This window comes from Neopsephotus bourkii, unplaced genomic scaffold (genome assembly GCF_033783945.1).
Source record: "Neopsephotus bourkii isolate Nb327-2 ecotype Australia unplaced genomic scaffold, CSIRO-AGI_Nbou_v1 NB_1139, whole genome shotgun sequence".
In the NCBI taxonomy this organism is placed as follows: Eukaryota; Metazoa; Chordata; class Aves; order Psittaciformes; family Psittacidae; genus Neopsephotus; species Neopsephotus bourkii.
In genome coordinates this window covers 3,187,249-3,210,113 of record NW_026901625.1, presented here as the reverse complement: position 1 = coordinate 3,210,113, position 22,865 = coordinate 3,187,249, and the positions used below count along the sequence as shown (strand labels likewise).

At 45.4% G+C, this 22,865-nt stretch overlaps 2 protein-coding genes and 1 long non-coding RNA gene across 8 annotated transcripts in view; 2 read left to right on the top strand and 1 right to left on the bottom strand.

The window, feature by feature from the left end:
* LOC133217499 (uncharacterized) overlaps positions 1-21,835 on the bottom strand; it is a 49,765-nt gene extending 27,930 nt beyond the window's left edge. Inside the window, exons 1-3 of one of the 2 annotated variants that reach the window (XR_009726886.1) lie at positions 21,658-21,835; positions 21,102-21,173; positions 20,131-20,246 (exon numbers count right to left, since the gene is read on the bottom strand). This is a non-coding gene — a long non-coding RNA (uncharacterized LOC133217499). Of the gene's footprint in view, positions 1-18,022; positions 18,959-20,130; positions 20,247-21,101; positions 21,174-21,657 lie in introns of those variants that run through there. The other variant, XR_009726885.1, reaches the window with a different exon arrangement.
* RHOC (ras homolog family member C) overlaps positions 1-22,865 on the top strand; it is a 415,761-nt gene that overhangs the window by 313,708 nt on the left and 79,188 nt on the right. The gene's annotated exons all lie outside the window — the stretch shown is intronic.
* KCND3 (potassium voltage-gated channel subfamily D member 3) overlaps positions 1-22,865 on the top strand; it is a 128,460-nt gene that overhangs the window by 54,422 nt on the left and 51,173 nt on the right. The window lies entirely within an intron of this gene.

Below are 22,865 nucleotides of genomic sequence, written 5' to 3'. Positions count from 1 at the left end.
TGAAATATTGGAACAATTATTCCTCGGGAGCAGGGTGTTAATCTTCCTCATTCAAATCAAACGGAGGTTATCAGAATGATCTCGCAGTTGCTCCAAAAAAATGGCAAAACAGGATTTCTAATTACAGCATCCCCGTTTTGTGAGCCCCTGGGCTTACTGTGATCAAAAACCACTGACACAATTCAACTCCCAGTTCCGCTCCGTGCAGCTCCTTGACTTAGCAAAATTAAAGTTGTGGGTGTTTAAAGCTAGCCCAAGTAGCATACATACACACAAACATACTGATGTATATGAACACATGCATGCTTACATATATATACAAGCTTCATTTAGAAATGTAATGGAAAATTCCACTTCTAGTTACCTGCTCTGTAGATAGGAGGGGCAACGAAGTCCCCTGACTATGCCCAAAGCAGTAACAAGGAAAGAAAGCTGCCCAAGGGGAGACTGAGCTGAGCTCTTAGGCAGAAGCTCTTCCCTGTGAGGGTGCTGAGGCACTGGCACAGGGTGCCCAGAGAAGCTGTGGCTGCCCCATCCCTGGCAGTGCTCAAGGCCAGGTTGGACACAGGGGCTTGGAGCAAGCTGCTCCAGTGGAAGGGGTCCCTGCCTGTGGCAGGGGTTGGAGCTGGAGGAGCTTTAAGGTCCCTTCCAACCCAAACCAGGCTGGGATTCCATGAAAATGTTTAAAACAGATGAAGAGCAGTGTTCCAAGTACAGATGAAGAATATTTGTGCTGATAATGCCCTGTGTATCCGGATTTAAGAGCCTGGGTAATTTGATGCATTATTAACACTCTAATGTAAATGTAATCAAATCTCATGACTCAAGTGTACAGGGATCACCACAGGGAAGTAAATAACGAAATGTTTCATTTTCCCTGCACTCCCAAGTGCTGGTTCTGACAAGGGCAGTGTGTGTCAGGTAAGATGAGACTGTTCCTTCCGTGGCACAAGGTGTGATGCAGAGAAATAGGAAGAGAAAACAAACGGCTGCAGCATTGGTTTTCCATGCTGCAAACATCTTCCAGTCTTACACAGAGGACATGAGACAGAAAATCACACCGGTATCACTAGATCCCAGACATACCCTGCTACATAGACTGGGACCTTCAAGCCATGGGCAGGGACACCTTCCATTAGACCAGGTTGCTCCAAGCCTTGTCCAACCTTCCCCTCCAGCCAGCAGCTTTTTCAGCCATGGGATGCTGGTAACAGCCAGCTTTTTCTCACCTCAGACAGGGACTATGAGACTAATGTGACTAATGTCTGAAAAAAGCTTTGAGGTAGCTGAATGGGAGTGCTGGCATTATGATTAATTCCATAGACTCATGTGGATTATAATAAGCATGAAACCAAACCATTGCACAGAGGACATGGTATTACATTGCTGTTGTCTTTGTGGGGTTTTAGCCTTTCAGCATGAAGTCATAACCAGCAAGAGAGCACTACTTATTACTAGTCTAAGACACTCAGCAGCTAGTAATGTCTTCATAGGGAAGGGTACAGCAAACTCTAGGGAAGCAAACAGTACAAATCACTACAGAACCTGACCAAGGCCAGAGCCTCCATTACATTCTGAATCTAAAGACAGTGATTAAACCACTACAGCACCCACCAGGATGGCCACCTGGGGCCATCACAGGGGATAACTCCTCTTGCTGTGATGAGGAGCGTGCCACAGGCACGATCACCTCTGCACTGCACAGGCTTACCTGTGCCTGGCTGGGTTCAGGCTCCTGCTCCAGGGGCCAGGAGGCTCCAGTCAGCCATGGCCAGGCTGCTCACAGGGACTGAGCACGAGCTCTTGTCCCTGGAGCCATCACTGCTCTTGTGTCTCCCAGCCAGACTACAAGGCATCATCTCCTAGGCAGGAAGGGTGACCAGCTCCATCCTACCCATATAAAGGGAGCCAGTGCCAGTGAACGCTCTCTTCTTCTGCTCTACCCTTTAGCAGAGAGGAAGACATGGATTTGCCCAAGGTCACACCACAAGTAATTACAGCTTCAAATCAAATGGAAGAAACACAGACACCAATCTCAGTTTCCAGTCAGTCACGGCCGCTTCTTGCAAGGGGCACTTGAGAGCATCATGGCACAATAAAGCCGTGTCACAACACACGCTGCGTCTCAGTTAATGCAATCTGTGGCAAAAATGAGATTGGAACGGGCTCTTTCAGTGGGAGAGGGATCTCCAGGATTGTTAAACTCTTCCTTGAAAATAGAGTGCTATACTCAGCTCTCAGCTTTCCTTTCTCCCTGAGTAGAATACATTTCTTTTCCCCACATCTAGCCCTCTTTATGGCAGGATCTGGTAAGTGCAGGCTTTCACTTACAGGTGGGGGGGGGGGGTAATTAAAAGACGAATGTTACGTGAGATTACTTTTATATGCAGTGTGCAGAGCAGCCCTTTGGCTGAGAAACAGCTTGTCTGCAACCACCCCTGTGGTCACAGGCACCGCAGCCTTGCTTGTGCCCTTCACAGCAAAATCAAATCGCAGCAATCACAAAGATCATGAGCACACACGAGCTCCAGCGTTTGCAGCATCCGCTGGTAACGCCACACTGCCTGGCTGCAGGCTCAGTGAAACGTAGCCAGAACACCCATCCTCATCAGAATCCCTTCCTTCCTCCCTGGGAAGGACAGAGATGTGGTACACCTCGCAAGGGAGGTGCAACAGAGCTTTAAATAACCACTTACAAACTTGCCTTCCAAAGAAAATTACATGTCAGTTAATGCCAAGAAATCCCAGGCTAAGATTGATAAAATAGGACTGCCTGCTGCATTTGTGCAAGAGGAATTAAGGAGTCATGTGAAAGTTTTTGGCACAGCAACCAGGAGGAGAGGGAATTCTCACTTCTGCTTTTACCAAGAGCGTGCGTTCCAAAGGGAAGAGCTGGGATTTGCTTCTAGGATCAGACACGCATGATTTGATCAGGGTCAAAGGAGTTGCATCCCTTTGCAATGTGGGGGGAACTGAGCACAGGAACTATCTAAAGACTTCACCTGAAGTGCTCTGTATGAAGGAAATGCTCCTGCTGGGTTACAGCAAGGCTGGAGTCAGCAGGACGTCAGGGTTCAGATCAGGTATCCTCAGCCTGGTGAGACATTTCACCTCTCTTTGGTCAGTTAATTTAAAACAGGATTAATAATTCCTGCATGATTAGGATTTTATGAAGCTTAATTAATTAAAGGTCATAAAATGCAACGAGACCCGCACATGACAGATCCCAGATAAATCTGGACTATTAGTAAGCCATGCTTTGCTTGGGACCATGGTACAAGCAGCTCTGCAGAGCGACTGGCACAGAGCGAAACGGGCTCCCCTCACCTCCACTGCCAGGGCTGCAGCAGGGACTCAGCCAGGAGCAGGGAACCCCTGGAAAATCCAGAGGAAAGGAAACCCACAAAGGCAGAAGTTGGGATCCCCAACCGGGTGCAAAACAGCACAATTCATATCAGCTCAGTAACTATTGGGTACATCCATCCAAGTGTTCTGTGCACATCCAGGCCTGAGTGCGCACAGGTATCATTCAATTCAAACGAGCTCACTTTTCTCCAGGACCTTTAATTACTAAAAATGCAGCAAATCCCCTTAAATATGCCAAAATGGGGTGGGCAGAAGGGGCTGTTCAGGATTGAAGTAGGATAAAGAGAATAAAATGCAAATCTCCCTGCAGTTTGTACTTATGACTAATACCTATCACAACAGATTCATCTGGAAACATGCCTGTGACGTTAAACTTGTCAATCCTCCCCACCTCTCAAAGCCTCTGCACTGTGACATGCCTGTGCCAGCTTCTCAAGGCCTGCACAACACTTGCTCACAAAATGCTGCATCTATCCAGCTTTGGATCCTGCTGTTTGGAAGCAGCACTTGAGAAGAGGCACCTGCAGCCAGAGCCTGAAGTGTTCAGGGGATGTGTTGATGGCATCCTGAGAAACAAAACTCCAAACCATGCAAGGGCATCCTTTATACTTTGCCACCCGTGTGCTGGGCTGCACCCATAGAGAGTGAGCAGCAGCTCAGGGAGGGGATTCTCCCCCTCTGCTGCACTATGGGGAGACCCCCCCTGCAGTCCTGATCCAGCTCTGGTGGCAATAAACACGAGAGGGATGTGGAGCTGTTGGAGCGAGGCCAGAGGAGGCCATGGAGATGCTGCGAGGGCTGGAGCAGCTCTGCTCTGGAGCCAGGCTGAGAGAGCTGGGCTGGGGCAGCCTGGAGAAGAGAAGGCTCCTGAAGGGGAGACCTTAGAGCAGCTCCAGTGCCTAAAGGGGCTGCAGGGAACCTGGAGAGGGGCTTGGGACAAGGGCCTGTAGGGACAGGCCAAGGGGAATGGCTTGAACCTGCCCGAGGGGAGACTGAGCTGAGCTCTTAGGCAGAAGCTCTTCCCTGTGAGGGTGCTGAGGCGCTGGCACAGGGTGCCCAGAGAAGCTGTGGCTGCCCCATCCCTGGCAGTGCTCAAGGCCAGGTTGGACACAGGGGCTTGGAGCAAGCTGCTCCAGTGGAAGGGGTCCCTGCCCGTGGCAGGGGTTGGAGCTGGAGGAGCTTTAAGGTCCCTTCCAACCCAAACCATTCTGTAAAACTGATCTGAACAAGTGTGGCCCCTGTCTAAAGTGAGAACATGCACAGCTGTGGCACTGAGCTGAATAACCCCAGTCAGTGAGAGCATGTGGAAGCACAAAGGAGAAGAGCGACCTAAGGAGAAGGCAGATTATTAACAGAGGGAAAGGCTATAGCAGCAGTCCAAAAGCAGAGCTATTAGCATACAAGAAGCCCATTTGCAGTTCTTAAAGGATGACAGGAGCAGTCTAAAAAAAGCAAATGCTCTACAGGGAGCTGAAGGACCTCAGCTGAGGCATAAACTGCCCTCAGTAACTCACATGTGGTGAAGCTGGTGAGAAATGCACATCTTCCTCTAGGCACCAAACCACAGGACACAGGTTACAGCTTGGTCAGGGCTATACGAGACACCTGAGTTAAATTCAGCTCCTCCAAGGGGAAATCCCAGCTCCCTAAGAAAAGTTTCTGCCCTGAGGGAGCAGCCAGGAGACCCTTCTCCCACCCTGGGAATGCCTCTCCTTGGGGCACAGGAGCTGGTGGGAATACCCAAGTGAGACAGCAGAGCCAGGGGCTGGCAATCTGTCCTTCCTTCTGCAAGGATCTAGCCCCCAGTTTCCAGCAGCTGCTAAGGGATTTGAGAGCTGCAAGCCTATGGGGTTTTCACTGGGAATTAGAATCCTAAATGCAGTACGTATCACTGTTGGGTGATGGATACACTACAGCACAAGGCCATGCTCACCTCCACCTCCATAGAGGAGCTCCGACTCCAGCTCTGCCTGTATCCTATTTAGTTTGTTGGTTGGGAAATGCTCCAAACCTCTTAACAGACCGCTTCTGTCTCAGTGAAATTATCAGGAAGGATAAGAGTGCAATTTATGACTGTAGACAAAACCCTGGCCTGCATTTGAACAAAGCCATGCCAAATCCATATACGCCAGGATTCAGTCTGTAAAACCAGGTAGCAGTGGTCATTTAGGCATCCTGCTTCACTAAGAACCCCATACAAAAAAGCTTTTATCCTGTGAATCTATATAAATACATTAGACAGAGAATGAAAACTGCACTGAGATTAGATTTCCATCTCTTAACATCTACATACACGACAGATGGGATTAGTAAATGAACAGACCACTGAAGGAAGGAGGGAGGATTAACAATGGGAATAAAAAAGGTCGATAATCAGTGGCAGCTCTTTGGAAAAAGGGACTTAGGACAAATGGCACAAGCGGCTTCAATTTATGCACTTGGGCAAATGAGAAATGGAGAATATGAAAATGAAAGAAAAATCTTCCTTTAATCTGCAGGGAAAGCAGGGCTGGGGCAGCCCACACAGGACATCAGAGCCACTAACAAAGAGAGAGTTCTCCAGCAACATGCTCCGACAACTCTAATCATCCCATGGCCTGGGAAGCTTAGAAACCAATTTCAGCTCCAGCTATTATTGCAGAAGTTTTAATCTCCATTCTCATGCAAACAATTTGGGGGAATGATGGATAGATAAATAAACGAACAAATGAATAAGAATCAGCTCACATGCTGATGCAAAGGAAGTGTTCCTCCCTGAGATGAGCATCGCATGCTGGTGTGAGTTTGTGAACGACAGTCAGGATGAAGATGAACATGACAGGCGGAGGTTATCCTCCTGCTGCTGCTGGCTTTACACCAAGTCCAAAGTTTCTATTCCAGACACAGCAACAAGGAAGCAGGGGCTGCTGTAACAGCACAAAGGCCAACCCCTGTAAACCACCACAAAATTGAGAGATCAAATATTGCCTCCTGTTACAACACCTACATCCAAGCCAGGAGTAGGGGCTTGTTTCAGACAACCACGTGGAAGATGCTTCCAGGCTGTAAAAGTGGTACCTTGCGCTCACACTGAATCATTTCACTGGCACCTAAAGGAAGTTAAAGATGATTTTGTGCAATCAGCTTTTAGTCCATTTACAACCTTCTGCATTAATAGTAAGATATACACTCACACTTCTGTTCAGACTGTAAAAATCAGATTAATTCAAGACATTTAAAAGTTATTTAAGACCTGTGCCTTCTGCATAGCTCCCTCAGAAGGTGAACCATTAGGTCATGGCCTCCCATTTGGATCTCTCTAAAACACATTTGCTGCTTGTTAGCAGATTAACAGATGAGACAGGGGAGTTCACGGTAGCCAAGGTGTGAAAAAGTAATTATAGGCTGCTGCATCAGGCTGGGAATAAGGAAAGCCAGTGTCAAGTGTCTGCTCTAAGAGGTGATATCTATCTTTACTGGAAGAAGAGCAAGGCATAAATGAACCTGTTCGTGTCTTAAGCAGTTGACCTGAATCTCATTGTAGATCTCCAGGTGAAAACTGTTCAAACTCACCACAATCAGTGCAATTCAGTCTCCCTTTTTGGAGAGTCAGATTCTGCAGCCGATTCCAGAAGTACTGTTGGAAACAAGGGCTGGTAAAACAGGAGCAAAGCAATAGTGATTGCAGAGGATAAAGAACTTTCATTGAGAAAACGGTGGGGGTTTTGTTTGGGGTTTTTTCCAAGCCCATGAAGGGACACAGATGGTTGCTTTGCTTGGAAAAGACCAATATTCTCCTAGATCTGTGCAAATGAAAGGCAGCCACTCTGATGTGCCTGACTTTGAACAGTAACAAATGCCTCCAACTGACAATCCAAGAAGTTCCCCCACTCTCTAAGCAATATGAAACAAAGACCATATTAATCTGAAGCTGTGACACTGCAGAACAGTTGTGAGCAAGAGCAGAGTGCTCAGGGACTGCCCAGATGGGTTTACTGGCAATGCTGAGCAGAGCCATTTGTGGGAAACCAGCTCAGAATACCCTGAAGCCATCTTATAATCAAAACTGCCTTAGCATGTTCCTGGCTTCTTGCAACACTTGTTGTCTTCTGCCTTGTACTGTGGTTGTAAGCTCTTTGAGGCAGCATTTAGAGCTTTGTATGAGTGAAACACAGGTGCCATCAACTTCAGGGTGATTTGTCACTGACACTGACAGAGGCAGCTTTGTCCATCACCCCAGAGTCAGGGCATCCCACACTGCCCTTAAACACAGAGCAGTGAATGATGTGACAGGATGTGTCCTAGTAGCTGTTGTTACCTGGCTATATGACTTACTCATGGGGTCATAACTTGGTTGCTGTGATCCTTATGCATCTTGGTGCAAATTTACATCAGGAATGTGAGTGACACTATATCAGAATACTATTTTACACCAATACTTCTACTTTAAACCTGCATAAATAACTGCATGAGTTGTAGGCTGATGGAATATCCTCCCTCTGGGGTTGTATTTCTTTCTCTAAGCCACTCCTCTGGTTCCTCAGAGGCAAAGCTCCAATGTGGGATTTGTAAAGTAAGGAAGATCAGATACAGAGGAAAATCAGCTTATATTTTTCTTTTCAGCACCCAAACCTCACCAGCATTCCAATGACTAGATAAACATTGCTGCAGTGTATGTGAAGTAATTTAGCATTAGCAGTTTCATCAATCAGAGGTTATGACTTTTGCATTTTTGGAGTTCATGACTGATTCTTTATGCATGCACAAGAGCTAATTGCATCCAAGAGAATTCTGTGCCTGTTGGTCTGGAGGTGTATTGCCATATGTTTGGTGTATACTTAATTAACACAGTGCAGCTGCACTGCTTTCCATCTGTATTATAGATTAGATTTCTGTTGCATATCTAGGCAGGAGTCCCACAATTCATATTTATTAAAATAATTACCCTAAGATTTAGAAGGCTGGAAGTACTCAGTCAAGCAGCCCAGCATTACCTTGCACGAGGAATGGTATTCAGCTGTGAAGAACTCCTGACTCGCAGGAGTACTGACACACAGGCCCACAGAACACCAGGCTGGCAGGCAGAGGTTAAAACAGAGCCCACTGAGCAGTTTGTCCAGGTCCTGGTTCTTAGGTATGAAGACTACTGAAGTGTGACTTGGTGATACAGCATCAGTCACATCTTATTTTAGCCTCCTGCAATCTTCTTCTCTAGGCATTGGAAATGTAAAGATTAGATTTTACAACACACTCATTGGTCTTTAGCATCTGTTTATGAGGCGGATGCAGTTCAAAATTCATGTGCCTGTGCAAGTTGTTACAGGTGTAGAAGCCTTGAGTAAAGGCTGCAAATGGCACATAGGCACTTCAGTCAAGTATCCTTCCAATAACTTCTTTCCCACTGTACAAACCCAGCTTGCATCACAAATACACCGAGGCCATGAGAACAAAACCGATCCAGAACACAAACACATGGATTAAATGTGACCTAACTGCAACATTTAGATCCAGGCTCTAATTCCAACCTCCAATACCTTCCAAGAGTCTGGCATAGTAGGACCCAGAGCTGTGGGCTGGGTTTGATAAAAGGGGACATTCAGTTTATGTGAATGTTATTGCCTTGCCCAGCTCTGAGCTGTGGAAGGAATCTGCCTAATTACAATCCAAAGCTATGCAATTACAGACAGCAGCACATGGCTGAGAAAGAATCAAATTTACTCTTCTTATCCATTCATAAAGGCATCAATAGCATTTTCTAAGCTGGTTAAGACCTGTCCATAGGAAAGCACAGATTTCCAATCACCTGTGGAGCCCAAAGGGCTCGGCACAGCAGTTGAAGCTGCTCTCACCCCACACGTCACTGACCTACTGCATATCTCAAAACAGTGTCTCCAGTGCCACTGTCTGCTAGAAGCAGAATGCAGACTGACAATCACTTCTGATGGGCTGATGAACAGATATCTGCTGGCAGCTGGGACATGACAAATGCTTTGGCAAAAGGCACTGATGGGAAAGATCTCACGAGTTAAGTTTCCCAAGAAAGATTATCCACACATATTTACTCTTTCAAGTAAGCTGCATTTTTAGGTCTCTTCATTTTGGAGTCTAAAAGTACTCTCTACCTGCTCAAGATAGTTTTTGTACATGGAAAAGGTAACTCACAAAACAACCCGTGTGTGAAGAGCTGTGTAGCTATATGAAAGAGGCAGTTTCCCACATGTCCCCAGCAGGGTCCCGCAGCAAGGCAAGCTGTGGAGTCCACAGAGCCTGACCAGGAATCTCCCAAGTGAGTGGAATAAAGGCTGGAGATAAGGGCATAAGGTACAAGTCATTTTAATGGCACGAGTTATGGTATCTGCTGTGAAAAGCAGATTCTCGTCTATTAGCCAGTGTTATTGTTCCCCCAGCAAAGAACAGGCAGGAGAAAACGCCTGTTCCCAGTCTTCTGCCACACCATGCCAGATGCCGCTGCACTGATAAATAATGCCAAGATGCTGAGGTCTCCAAATGCTACAGCAGGCCCCCAAAGGGGAGATGTTCCTATGTGTAGACAGCATTCAAACCAGGTCAATACCATCCAGCTCTTCCTGTGCCATTCCTGGGCTCAGAACAGGTACAGAAGCTGCTCGTACCAGCCCAGGGGATGCTGGGGAACAGCACAGCCAGTGTCCAGTTCCAGGGAGCTGGGTAAAGCACCCTTGTCCTAACATCCCTTTGGTTCTTATGTAAAGCAGGAGGAAAGCAGACTCACTTGAGCACCAGCTGATGTTTTGGAACAGAGCTGTAAATCCAGGAGCTGGGGGGGAATTGCTGGGTCACTTTGAATTGGCGGTTTCTGCAGCCCTTCTGTTAGGCTCATTAGCATAGAAACGTCCAACTTTCCAGCTGAAGAATTCTGGCTGGTTTATGTTTAGATTTGAATTATAACAACCTTGCTATAACTGGAGGGCAGAGATAGGGAAAGGCCTAGGAAATGTGCTTAAACAGCTCATGGCTTGGTTTTTATGTAGGGATTTTTGCCTGCTTTAAGTTGGCTGTTGTTTGGAAACAGCAGAGAGCAACAACACTACTGTTAAATAGAGACTCCAGCAGAGGATGCAAGAGAAGGAACATGGGAGATTTTGCTGAGAAGTTGAATGCAGTTCCATTGAGCCATCCAGCAGCCACAGCTCAGAGGCTGCTTTGTGCATCTGAGCTTTACAAATATTTCCAAATCCCCAGGAGCAGGCTTAAGGGATTTTATCCATGTGTCAAATCCCCAAACTGAAGCAACATGCTGACAGGCCTCAGCTGCCACCAGGTTACGCTCAACAGCACGGAAGGTGCTTAGTGTCACACCAGAGGGGAAAAAGGGCTACGACTAACTTTAAAGTCTTCCTTTTGCTTTGCATGCCCCACTCTGCTCTCCATAGCAACCTCAGCCATAGCCAGCATCAGAAGCATCCTGAGCCCTAAACAAGCCACGCAGTGGTACAGCAGAGGACCTGCTGGGACCACCTGAACCAGCACACTCCTCAATCACAGGCAGAGACACATGAATCAAGCGCCAAAGTGAGAGCCCTCTCAAGAGCCCATCACACACAGAGTGTTTCTGGGTTCCCTCTCTTGTCCTTTCAAGTGTTTGCTTGGGGCTCCCATCCAACCTGGCCTTGAGCACTGCCAGGGATGGGGCAGCCACAGCTTCTCTGGGCACCCTGTGCCAGCGCCTCAGCACCCTCACAGGGAAGAGCTTCTGCCTAAGAGCTCAGCTCAGTCCCCCCTCTGGCAGCTTAAAGCCATTCCCCTTGTCCTCTCAGGACACTGGAACTAACGTTGCAATCTTCACTCAAAGTACTGCCTTGTGGCATTCTGCATTCACAGAAGCAGAACTTCATCTCTTAGTAGAAAACTATTCTGTAAATTAACCTAATCCTTTGAAGACTTTCAGCACATGAGCACAGATTTTCCTGCTGGCTGATGGTTCATTTTTATACCTGAATTCTCAGGCAACTCGGAATCATGGTTGAAAATTTCATGCTGCATAAAGCTGCTTATCAGCATCAAAAGGAATGAATTAAGATAGTTGGGAGAGGAGAAAAAAAACATATTTGTCAAGTAATGCTTATGTTCCACTAAAAGAGCATAGAGGTGGGTTTGCTTTTCAACTTCAGGGGAAACTGATCCCCCTTTTCTTGTCCCTTTGAAGTACATTTGACTCTCAAAAGCCGTACGAGAATAACTAGGCTGTTTGTACATAAAGAGCTGTCAGGGAAACTTTCTATCACGGTAATCACCAGCTCTTCATCCCACAGCATCCTCAGCAAAGGAACATTAATAAACATTAAAGAGGAGCATAAACCAGGCGTCTTTCTCATTAACAGTGGAAGAGTCTGCCAGCAGAGGTCAGATCCCAGATGGGGTTGAAGGGCAGTGTAAGCATGGGAGGATAAATTCAATGTAAAGGTCATCTATATGGATTAAATGATCTGAGCAGTCATTTCCAGAGCCATCTTCTGCAATTAATATTTAATTAAAAATAGAAACACTATAAAGTTTAGCTTTTAACCAGCAAAATTACTTCATGTCCCATAAAACCTTTAAATACAAGACCATGCATGCTTTCTCTCTCCCTTACAAAGTAGGCTTCTGTGGTTGGGAGTAACCCAGTAGAGCTTAGCAACCCAAGAAAGGACACTTCAAGGGCAGTCAGGCTTTGCACCTTGAAGAGCACTTGAAATCTGCTTCTACTGACCAGAGACAGCATTTAGCAGCTGAAGGGTTGTTTCTTTTAATTCAGCTGAGAATTAAATGCCATTTCTAATCAAATATTCATCAACACACATAATGAACTTCGAGAACTGCGCTAATCCAGGGCCATCAGCAATACTGTGTTCAGAGGAGGTGATGGAGAAAAGGCACTTGAGGATGTTTAAGTGCAGTCTGCTGATCCCATGGGAGCACTGCCCTGCACTAGACCTGGTGCGAGCTGTCACTGCTGCCCCCCAGAGCCTGACCCCACTGCCCCGCTCTGCCCCAGGGACCTGTTAAGCAGCTCAGAACCAGCAGCTCCTCAGGAGCTACCGTTTCCTTTTTCTCTGCATATCTCCCTGGACCTCTCCTAAAAGTGCCTCCAGCATTTGTTTAGTGCGATGCGAAGTGTTCCGTCTCCTATGACTTTGCTGCCCAAGAACTAGGCCACCAAACGAGTCGTCAGAGGAATATTTGTTCTTCAGCACTCGAGTCCTTTGTAACCTACTTCCGAGTGTTTAACCTACACCACCTGAAGGAAGTTGGAACAGGAGGTTCAGACTCATCACATGAATTCTTCCAGTTGGAGAACACAACAGAAAGCCCCTTAGCCTTTACAATGCGTGGGTCCTTCCACTGGTCTGGAGTTGGAGAAGTTTAGGTCTGGTTCCCAACTCTGTCACTGATTTCCTGCTTGACTTTCAGAAAGGCACACGCTCTCCAAGCTTCACTGCCCTGTCAGTGGAGATAATGCTAACTTAGTTTCATATGAGCTGGAGATATTTTTCACAGTGCTATGAAAATTAGAAGTAATCTAGTTCAAAGACTTGTTTTGCTTCCCTCAAAGTCAACCATAAAATTCCCTTCTCTTCAGTAGTGCAGGATCAATGCTTTTTCCTTTAAATGCTTTCTAGTTTGTTCTTTTTACTCTTGGAACTTGGAGTCGTGCTGTTTATTTTTACTGATGACAGACAAAACATGAGATTTGTCATTGTTTTCAAGGGTACCAGAGTCAAAGTCACTGACTTCTTGAAGGTGTGAGCCTTTCTCATTGGTTTTAAATACAATTCTTGGGAGATGCAACCTTATCCAGACACAGCTTTGCTGGGGGGGGTTTCTGAGCAGTTTAGGCCACTCTGCTGGCTATCTCCTCGCTTTAGAAAGCTGCCATTACATCAGACTTGCACCAGTACTTGCAGGAGCAGCCTGGGTAACCCTCTGCTGAAAGAGGCAGAATCCTTAACAGTCATGGGAGCATTCATACATCAGGAAACAAGAACAGGCGAGGAAAAGCAATCAGCTTTTCCGAGATGCCAATAGGAAGGTGCACTTAATCACTCCTTACTCAACCCCTGCTGCACATATAAACTCAATTAGCAGCCATATACATACACACATATATAAAATACCCTTTAAGTGCCACTTTAACTTGGAAATAAAAGGCAAGTGGCAAAACTGTCGAAGTTAAGCAAAAGACAACACACTCAATGTCGCTCCTCCCAGGACCCACGAGGCTCAGGTATTATTCCCATTCAATTACATATGCATTTAAAAAAAAGCCTTTTTGAAATATCAAATATATTTGTTACTATTCCTAGTTCACAAACAACTGCCTGGTGTTTCTGTTAAGATGTGTCAGAGCTGTTAAATGCCTGTATAAATAATAAATGGGAAGGGCATGTACTAAGGCTAAGGTCTCTCTGCATCAAGACACAGACAGCACTATGTTTTATTAATAGCAATTTAAAAACCACAATGAAGTAGGAAAATGGCTCCTCTGCCAGGATTTAAAACTCCTAGCTCACAATCAAGCACAGTCCAAAGGGTAACAGTTCTAACTTCATCACAGGGACTCTACCAGATCATTTAGACTTGTACATATAGATTTAAGAGTTGTAATTACCACTGGTAGTGGATTCTTTTTCAGTGCTGTGTATATATTGATTAGTAGGCCTTGGAGTGATGGTGAATCCGATGTTGCAGGGCATAGCAGAGCAATAGGTTACCCATAAACACTGTTTGTAATCACCTAGAACAGCTTCTAATGATGTGCCTTCCTAGACAAGGAAAAGGTTTTTTTCTTTAGTATGCTATTACAGTTTACTAACCCCTTAAAAACAGGAAGAGTGAATAATGCTGTGTTTAGAAAGCTTTTCCATGTCTAGCTTTGTTCCTTTGCAGACTCCTGTTTTCTGCATGGTCTTTTGGCAGCTTGAAACCACTTTTGTAAGGCCCTCACCTTCAGAAGACAGCACAACTCCTACAGTGTTATAATGATGCTGATAGCCACTACGTACTGGTGGGGTATTTAGGTCACTGGCCTGAGGAGACATGCCTGGTCCCATATACAGATAATACTTCCGAAGTGAAGGCGACTTCTGCCTCTAAAATATAACCTATTCCATGATAGCTTTGGGACAGCTGTGATGATCTCCCTCCCATTTCTATCCCTGGTTACTTGTGCTACGATTATGGAAAGATATTATGTCATGGATGTGCGCACACCGATTATTTCAGTAGAAAGAGTCTTGTGCATTTCTAAAAACAAGCCTTCTAAACCCCTTTATATCCAATAGGCAGTGACAGACGGAGCCCAATTTACATAAAATGACACGAGCATCAAGTTCTTTTCAAGTAAGTCAAAGACTCAAAAATAGCAATCGCAAACACTCAGCCTCACGATGCGTGCCTATTACAGTTGCAAAATCTCTGGTGATGGTTACGATTCTTTCTGCTTTTGCACTTCAAAACCGAGTTGCAGGAAGCAGCCAGCGCACAGCTCTCTGCAGATGGCTTTGAAGAACAATCACGTTCTTTAAAACAAGAACTAGGGCGTAATCAGTTAAAGAACTAGGGCTTGGGTATAACTTTTTTGATATATTATAATGCATAATAAACGTGCAGCACAGCAGCTGAAAGGACACATTTTACAGCTCCTCTATTTAAAAAATCCCTGTTTTGTGCTTTCACATAATAAGAGTTCAAGAAGGGTTTAGATCCCACTTAGATGATCAAATAATACCTCAATACCCAGAATAAGGCCCATGTTGTGAGAATGCAACTGAAGAGAGGATATAACACACCTTGTTCCCTACACCCATGTCCTTGGTAGATAAAGCACAGCAAAGTACTTAGGGAGAAAATCCTTGATCTGCCCTCAGTGACATGGTTTAGCGGTGGTCTTGCTCTCCTGAGGTAACGGTTTGACTTGATGATCTTAAAGGTCTTTTCCAACCTGGTTGATTCTATGATAGAGATGTCGTCCCCACTAGCCATTTATGTGTTCACCCACAACCGTCTCAGTTGCAGTAACCTTTTCTATGCATTTATTAGGGTGATGGTCTAAATAAATAGAAGTAAATTCTATTAAATTAAATAATAGAAATAAATTCTAATAAATTAAATAATAGAAATAAGTTCTATTTATTAAAAGGGTGGTGAGAGGCCGCATCTCTCCTATCACATCTGCATCCCAAGCACCTGTTCCCATAACAAATACAACCTGTTCTCTATGCTAAAGAACAGACATAGAATACTTTTTTATGTTTCAGTATCTCACATACAGACACTCTCACCCATCCAGAGCCAAGAGCGGGTTTCCCTTTCAAACATGAGGTTCAAAAGCTGCTGTGGAGGTGTGGATCTGCTCAGCATATTACTGTGTGCACTGCAGCAGAGCTGCCTTCAAAGAGGAGAAGATGGAAATGTCCCTGTTTTCTATACTTAATATCTTCTATCTGGAGTAATTCAAGTTAATTTTATAGATGCCAAAGGAAAACAAATCCCATCTATGGATACAGTTTACAATGGAAAGAGTGTTCTACCAACTGACACTTTTGAGAACTGCTTCTAAATCCACATGTAAATGGCTTTAGACCAAATTCCTCTTTGGGGCCAGCTTACAAGAGCTTTGACTCCAGTGCATGCCCTGCCACCTTGCACTGCACACAGTTATGCCCTAGGACTGCATCTTTCCATTCCATGATCAAAATGCTGGTAAGCCCTAGTGGGTCCACAGGCAGGGTGAACACATAACATCTAGGTACAAAACAGCTCAGAGAAGCTCTGCGTGGAAACATGGCTTTTAAGGACAAGGAGGCAGAAAACTTAAGCACAGCTCTAGGTCTGTTCTCCTATCTTAAATACAGTCCTAAGGTTTTGAAATAGCGACTGCCAGACACCTCATGAATAGAAATGCACTTTTTAACATTACCCAGCTGAAGGCCAACCTTTACTTATCGACAGCTGTATGTTATGTATGAAACGAAATCACTGAAAGTCAAACTAGCCCATTTCCTTGCTCAGAAGACCTTATAGGAATTCCTTATAGAGGTGGAACAGCTGTGAACTAATACCTTATGAATACAAATGAACTCCCCAAGCAACTTATTCTGCTCCTGGTGTAAACTGGAGATGCAAAACATCAAAGCAGTCTCAAAGAATAAACTTTGCTGATATTTGACTTAGATTAAAAAAAACCCCCAATCTTTGTTAAGCCTCACCTAAAGTTTGAACACCAGCAAGTCCAGAGGCAGAGAACCCTGCACTGGTGTGCAATAAGAACAAATGCCCCATTGTTCCTGCAGAAGCATCACAGAGATTTAAGCTTCATTTAACATCTTACCACACCTGCCCTTCACTAGAGCTCACATCAGGCAAACAACACTCTTCCAAACCAGGATCAGAGCATGTGCTCCATCTAAAACTCGAGGTGCACAAACCCAGCCTTTCTGAATGGGAATACTGCAAGAATCCCAAACCCACTGAGCACTGGAGGAGAGGGGAAGAGAGCACAAGAGCAATAGTGTCTGTTTGCAACTGCCTGATCTGATACCCTTACATCTCAGCAATGAATCATAGAAAATCTCAGCCTGGTTTGGGTTGGAAGGGACCTTAAAGCTCATCCAGCTCCAACCCCTGCCACGCTCAGGGACCCCTTCCACTGGAGCAGCTGCTCCAAGCCCCTGTGTCCAACCTGGCCTTGAGCACTGCCAGGGATGGGGCAGCCACAGCTTCTCTGGGCACCCTGTGCCAGCGCCTCAGCACCCTCACAGGGAAGAGCTTCTGCCTAAGAGCTCAGCTCAGTCTCCCCTCGGGCAGGTTCAAGCCATTCCCCTTGTCCTATGTCCAATGGTGCTATAGCTCCAAGTGTCAGGCTATAGCTCTCCAGCCCTTTGTAAACATCAAACTCTCCATCAGACCTGGGACAAAGATAAGCATTTCCATAGCCAGTATTTACCTCCATACCTAAAACAAAGATCTTGAATGATTCCCCTGCAGCCCAGCATTTGAACTGCAAACGTCCAGGCAGATTTAGTAACGCTATTCTTTGGGGTTTTCTGCTAATTGGAGAGCAGATGTTTCCCTGTTCAGCCAGGACCTACCTGTGCACTGTGCACCATACACACACACAGAGGCTTTTCAAAGGGAAACTTCAAAGGGAAAGACCTGTAGCCACCAGAGCAAACACCAATGTGGCCTGTAAAGACCCCAGGCCAAGAAGAGAGGAGGAAGTTACAATAGAGCCCAGCCTCACTTGTTTGCAAAGCCCATAGTGTGTGAATGCCAAAAAGCACTCACGATGCTAAAAGCATTGGCAAAGTATCAACAACAATTCTGGAGGGAGGAAGGGTAAAGTTAATCACAGGGTAATGAGGTTGGTGTTAGCCCCTTGCTTATGCGGGAGAATTCCCAGTGTCCCAGCCCATGAGTCCTTAGGATCTGGGAAGAGTACCCCCCGGCAATGACAGAGGGGGAAGTGGGAACCAGAGGCATTGGATGTTCAGACCACACTTTCCACCACATTTTGCCCATCTCTGAATTACACCCTACATCACTGGGTAAGTCCAGGACTATTAACCTGGATGCAGACGCTCCCAGATCCCAAGGGAGCATAGGACCAGCCTGCCTGCACTGTGCCCATAACCACCCTTACAAAGCACCTACCTACCTGTGGGGCTGCTCAGGACCCATCAGTGCCTCAGAGGTGTGAGCACACACCAGCCAGCAGCATGCTCCAAAGGCTGGCATCTGCTCCCTCGGAGACAGAGCTGTGCTAATAGGTTATCACCACAGGGGCCAGGAAGCTTTCCTCCTTCATCCCAACACTCCTGCTTCCTTTTGCTCTCCCACTCAAATCACTGATGGTCTCTAACAAGCTCAGGAGGAACCAGTTTGCATGTGCCCCCACCCAGCTGGGAATTCAGGCCAGTCTCTCCCCTGACTTCCCCAGCTGCTGAGCCCAACTCACCAAGACAACGAGGCTGTTGACATGCTCATCATTTAGCACAAGCTCCACCTGCCTTGCTCCATTATTCCAAGTCTCTTCCAGGATAGCTGATAGCAGCCTTTTGCTGCATGGTGAAGGACGTCTTGAAGAGACAACTGCCCTGCAGGGTCACTGAGCAAACCTGTTTCCTATGAGCTTTGCTCACCTCCGAGGCTGGCATGATAAATACATCGAACTGTACACATTTGTTTCACATCTCAGCCAAGCAGATGGCTTGGGAGGACTGAGGGGATATTAAATTAAGCTGAGGTGAACCTTCTGGGAAAATTCAAGGGAACTTAATTGTATAGTATTAACTTTTACCTATTTCTCCCTTTTTATTTGGCAAATACTTATGAGCAAACTCTGCATTTAATGAGGAAGAAAGCCCTGATGAAAGGAGATTTTTTTTCAACATCTTTAACCTGAATTCCTGCTGGTGCTGTGTATTTTCCCACTGGAATGCTTACAGGTGATGAGGTTACCCTGCCTTTTTTTTACTGATTACACCCCAGGCTAAATTAGATCCAGGATATAGATATAGGTATGTATAGAAACTTCAAGATAAATATAAAATATTAAACTCATCAAACAGAGCCCTAATCCCTCTGCAATTTGAAAGTGCAATTGTTATGTATCATATGCAATGTACACAGTTTTATTACAGAACAAAGAGAGCTGCACACAGTTTTCAGTGGCATGGATCCCTTGACAGACCAGCTCTGTCTCTAAATTTGTCCAGGATAAACTATGGTGCAGAGGTGCCATTTCCAGCAGCCAGGAATAGAATCAAGGCTCTCTCCCTGACCCAGCTCTGGCTAACGGATGCAGTTATATTCTGAACAGACCCACTCCAGCAGGGAATTGCTCAGTCACCTTGAGTCGTGAAGGACTTGGGAAGGACTAACCCTTCCTAGTTAATGGAGCCTCTTGTGTAAGGGCTGAAGTCCAATGACAAAGTAACCCACAGGAGGGGTCTGTTAATGGGAAATGGAGCCTTTCAGCTCCAGGCTTCTCATTTAAATTGTACTGGTGCAAGGCTAAAAGTCATCCACTCCTGACAGCTAACTGCCTGCCTCTGAGCAATGCAGCACTGAGTCCTGTCCAGGCCATGGACAGACAGATAACCACAGCATCTTATATTGGCACTGACAAATATAGATACTACTTATGTAAGAAGGGGCTTTGGGGTCATTGATTTCTTAGGAAGATGTTCCTACTGATTTCCAATAGAAAATTCTGATCTTAAATATTGTATAAAATGGCATTTTGATATTATTAATGTCATCTACTGAACAATACGCTTAATCAAAGTGTAAATAACGATGATGAAAATACATACTTGGCACTGTGTCAGTGCAAAGAGCAAAGTCTCTTATATAAAGAGCAAAAGAAAACACTAGGGATTAGAGGGAAGGGAATAATAGCTCCTCACTTTTAGGCAAGGAGGAGAAAAGAGCTTGCTGAGGCTGCCCAAGGTCACATGAAGAACCTTAGAGCTTCTGCCTGTCACTTGAACATCCCGTAGATGATATCTTGATGTCTCCTGTACCAATGAATCACCAGGGAAAAGGAAGCTTTCCCCAGAGTGGTAGAGATACGGGAGGCTCGTTTTGGGTTAAAGCCCAGCTCGAAATACCAAAGGAAAGACAACGTGAAGTTTATCAAGTAAATAAATCTTAAAATAAAAGGATTTAGGAACACTGTCATGATCTCAGTGCTTACATCAAGCACAAGCTGTGCATATCTTCATATTATATTTACTGTTATGAAAACATAAACTGGATTACCAGGGCTTAGTGCTTAAGCAGTCTGCTTCAGAAGGAAGGCAAGGAACTTCATCTGTTCTGGTATTACAGATGTGATTCAGACAGGACAGGGAAAAGACAAGGACCGGGATGCTTTCCTGTTCAAAGCACAATTATACCAAATAAAATTAACATCACAAAACCTTACCAGCTCATATACATAAACCCAGACAAAGCTGAAGGTTCTGAACTGAGCAGCCTCATCCCTGTAAGGAGCTCTGTGAAATCATTTAGAGTTTAAACATCACTTTCCTGAGGTTATATGGAACCCATCACACTCATGCTGAAGGGTAGGGAAGTTTCACCGCTGCTTTCAGGGGGTGATGTTACTAGTGAGGTACAATTGTTAAGTGTCATAAGTGGGAATAAGGCTCCTTTGAGTGGGAAATTTGCAGCCAGCAACCAAACCCACGAGTGTGACCAGTGGAGCATTCTCCAGGATGAAAACAAAAGCACTGTGGATTCCAGGCATTACAGTTCATTTCCACTGCAATGAACGAGTCTGCAGCAGTGCACAGTGAATAAAGACAGAACTTAAACACTCTTTCATCCAGGTTGATGCCCAGATTTACTACTTATTAGGCAGATCATATCCACATCTCCACTCAGCCACACTTGTAGAGCCCCGCTTTAATTGCAGAGCTTTAACTAGACTGCTTTCCAGTTTGCTTCACTGGATTTGAAGTAATACTAAAAACCACATTCCCTATGCTGCAGCTACTCTGAGCTTAAGGAGCTCAGCAGCCTGGGGAAGGATGGCTTCCATTCCTCCTGCCTGCCTTCCTCAAAGCAAAGCAGAGGTTTTGTACCCCTAAGAAAAGTTCAAATGTGAGATGTTTTTAGGAGATGCTTTTGATCCAGCACTGGATAGGAGAGGGCTGAAATCTCACTGCTGCTGCTATAGGTTTGCAGGGGCTGAACTGCCCCGTGAATACAAAAGGAGCAAAACGTACCTTAAAATGTGCAGAAGTCAAAGGAAAACCCTGAGCTGAATCCAGCAGCTTAAAGGTCAGCCACAGATTTTCCTAAATCAGGAGTTCAACGCCTGCTTTGTTGCCCATTTATGCCAGAACTACCCAAAAAACCCCATCCGAAGAAACCAACCCATGGCACTTCTCCCTCCCCATTCCCTGGCCAAGCTAAGACCTGTTTGTAACTTGTGTCACTTCGTGTGGCTCATACAGCTCTTGTACTGATCACAGGGAAGAGGCAGAGCAGCTTTCGTGCCAGTCACAATATACAAGGCTGACAGCTCCAAATGGCACGCTGCTTTTGCAGACTATACTGCGAGACATTCGAATTCTGACTTCTCTCCTTCTTCTATGGGCAAGACAAGAATAAAAACACAGATCTGGGCTCCTGCTTGTTTGTTGGGGGGGGGGAGGTGTTAATGTTTTGTTTGGCTTGGGTTTTTTTGCCTGTCTATTTCAAAATAACCTTGGGAAACGAGCCTGCTGCACATCACTCCCCTAGAGAAATGGAAATCGTGTTATCTGTGGTGGTTTGTACCTGGAGGAAGGATGGTGAATCAGTAATTGCATGAGAATGGATTCGTCGTCAAGTGGGTTTTTTATGAAGGCATCAACTCAGCCTCAGCATTCGAAGAGTCCTATCTACAGGGAGAACTCCGCAACAGGAAGAACAAGATATCACAAGTAACAAATTCAGAAATGCTCACTTTTCTGCAGGCATCTCCCTGTAGTATCTCACAGAAAATAAAGACTGAGAGGAAAATACAACGTGCTTTAACTACCTGTAGTAATCCGGAAAGGAAAGAGGCATCTTCAGAGCAGACACAGGAATGAAGGAGCAGATGCTGGCTTGAACCTCAGTTTGTGCAAATAACGGAGAAAGATCTTCTAAGACAGAAAAGAAATTAGAAAATAAGATGTGTTGAGAGGGAAGCTGTGAATTCCCCAGCCCTGCATGCGGTGACGGGAAGAGCCAGCCACAGGACTGAGGACTAGACAACAGCTTTACTGATGGAAACTGCAAAATGGTCTTTTCCCTGTGCAGCAGTGATGGCAGAAAAGGGACCACACAGCCCAGCCTTTTGTTTCTCTTCAACTAGTTATGACTGTGCATAAGAATCAGCTGCCCACATGCATAAAATATAAGGTAAAGGACCTGAGGTATCTACAGAGACAAGAACTGTCATTCAGCTTCGTCCCAAGGTGAAGGCCACAACTGATTTATTCTTATAATCTGTTTCTATTCATGCGATACTTAAACACACTCAGAGAAACAAAGCAGGGTTTGAATGTGTGACTGTCCCTTTGCATATTCATTATTTTTATTAGCAAGTTCACTCTCATCACAAGCTGTCTGCTCTCTCATCTGGGAGAAAAATAGATTTATAAGGCCAAAAATTGAAAATCAGATTTCTGAGCATGACCAGGGAAGGGGAATATCATGCACATTGTGTAACTCTGCAGCAAATACATTAGAACACAATTCTGAAGATCATAATTAACCCGATAAGACAACTCAGAGTGTGTGTGAAGCACACACATGTACACATGCTCATAGGTGGTACTGTCAGGACAGGATGGGGACACACAACAGGGAGGAGAGGAGCGATTTCTGTGCTGATGAATGGACAAATGGCATCCCAGGAGATGCTGCCAAGTCCCAGCACGGTTGGGTGGGATGAGCAGATTCCAGCAAAGCTCCCTGGAAGCAGCCCCAGGCTGGGGGTTTCAGAGATCAGGGTCACC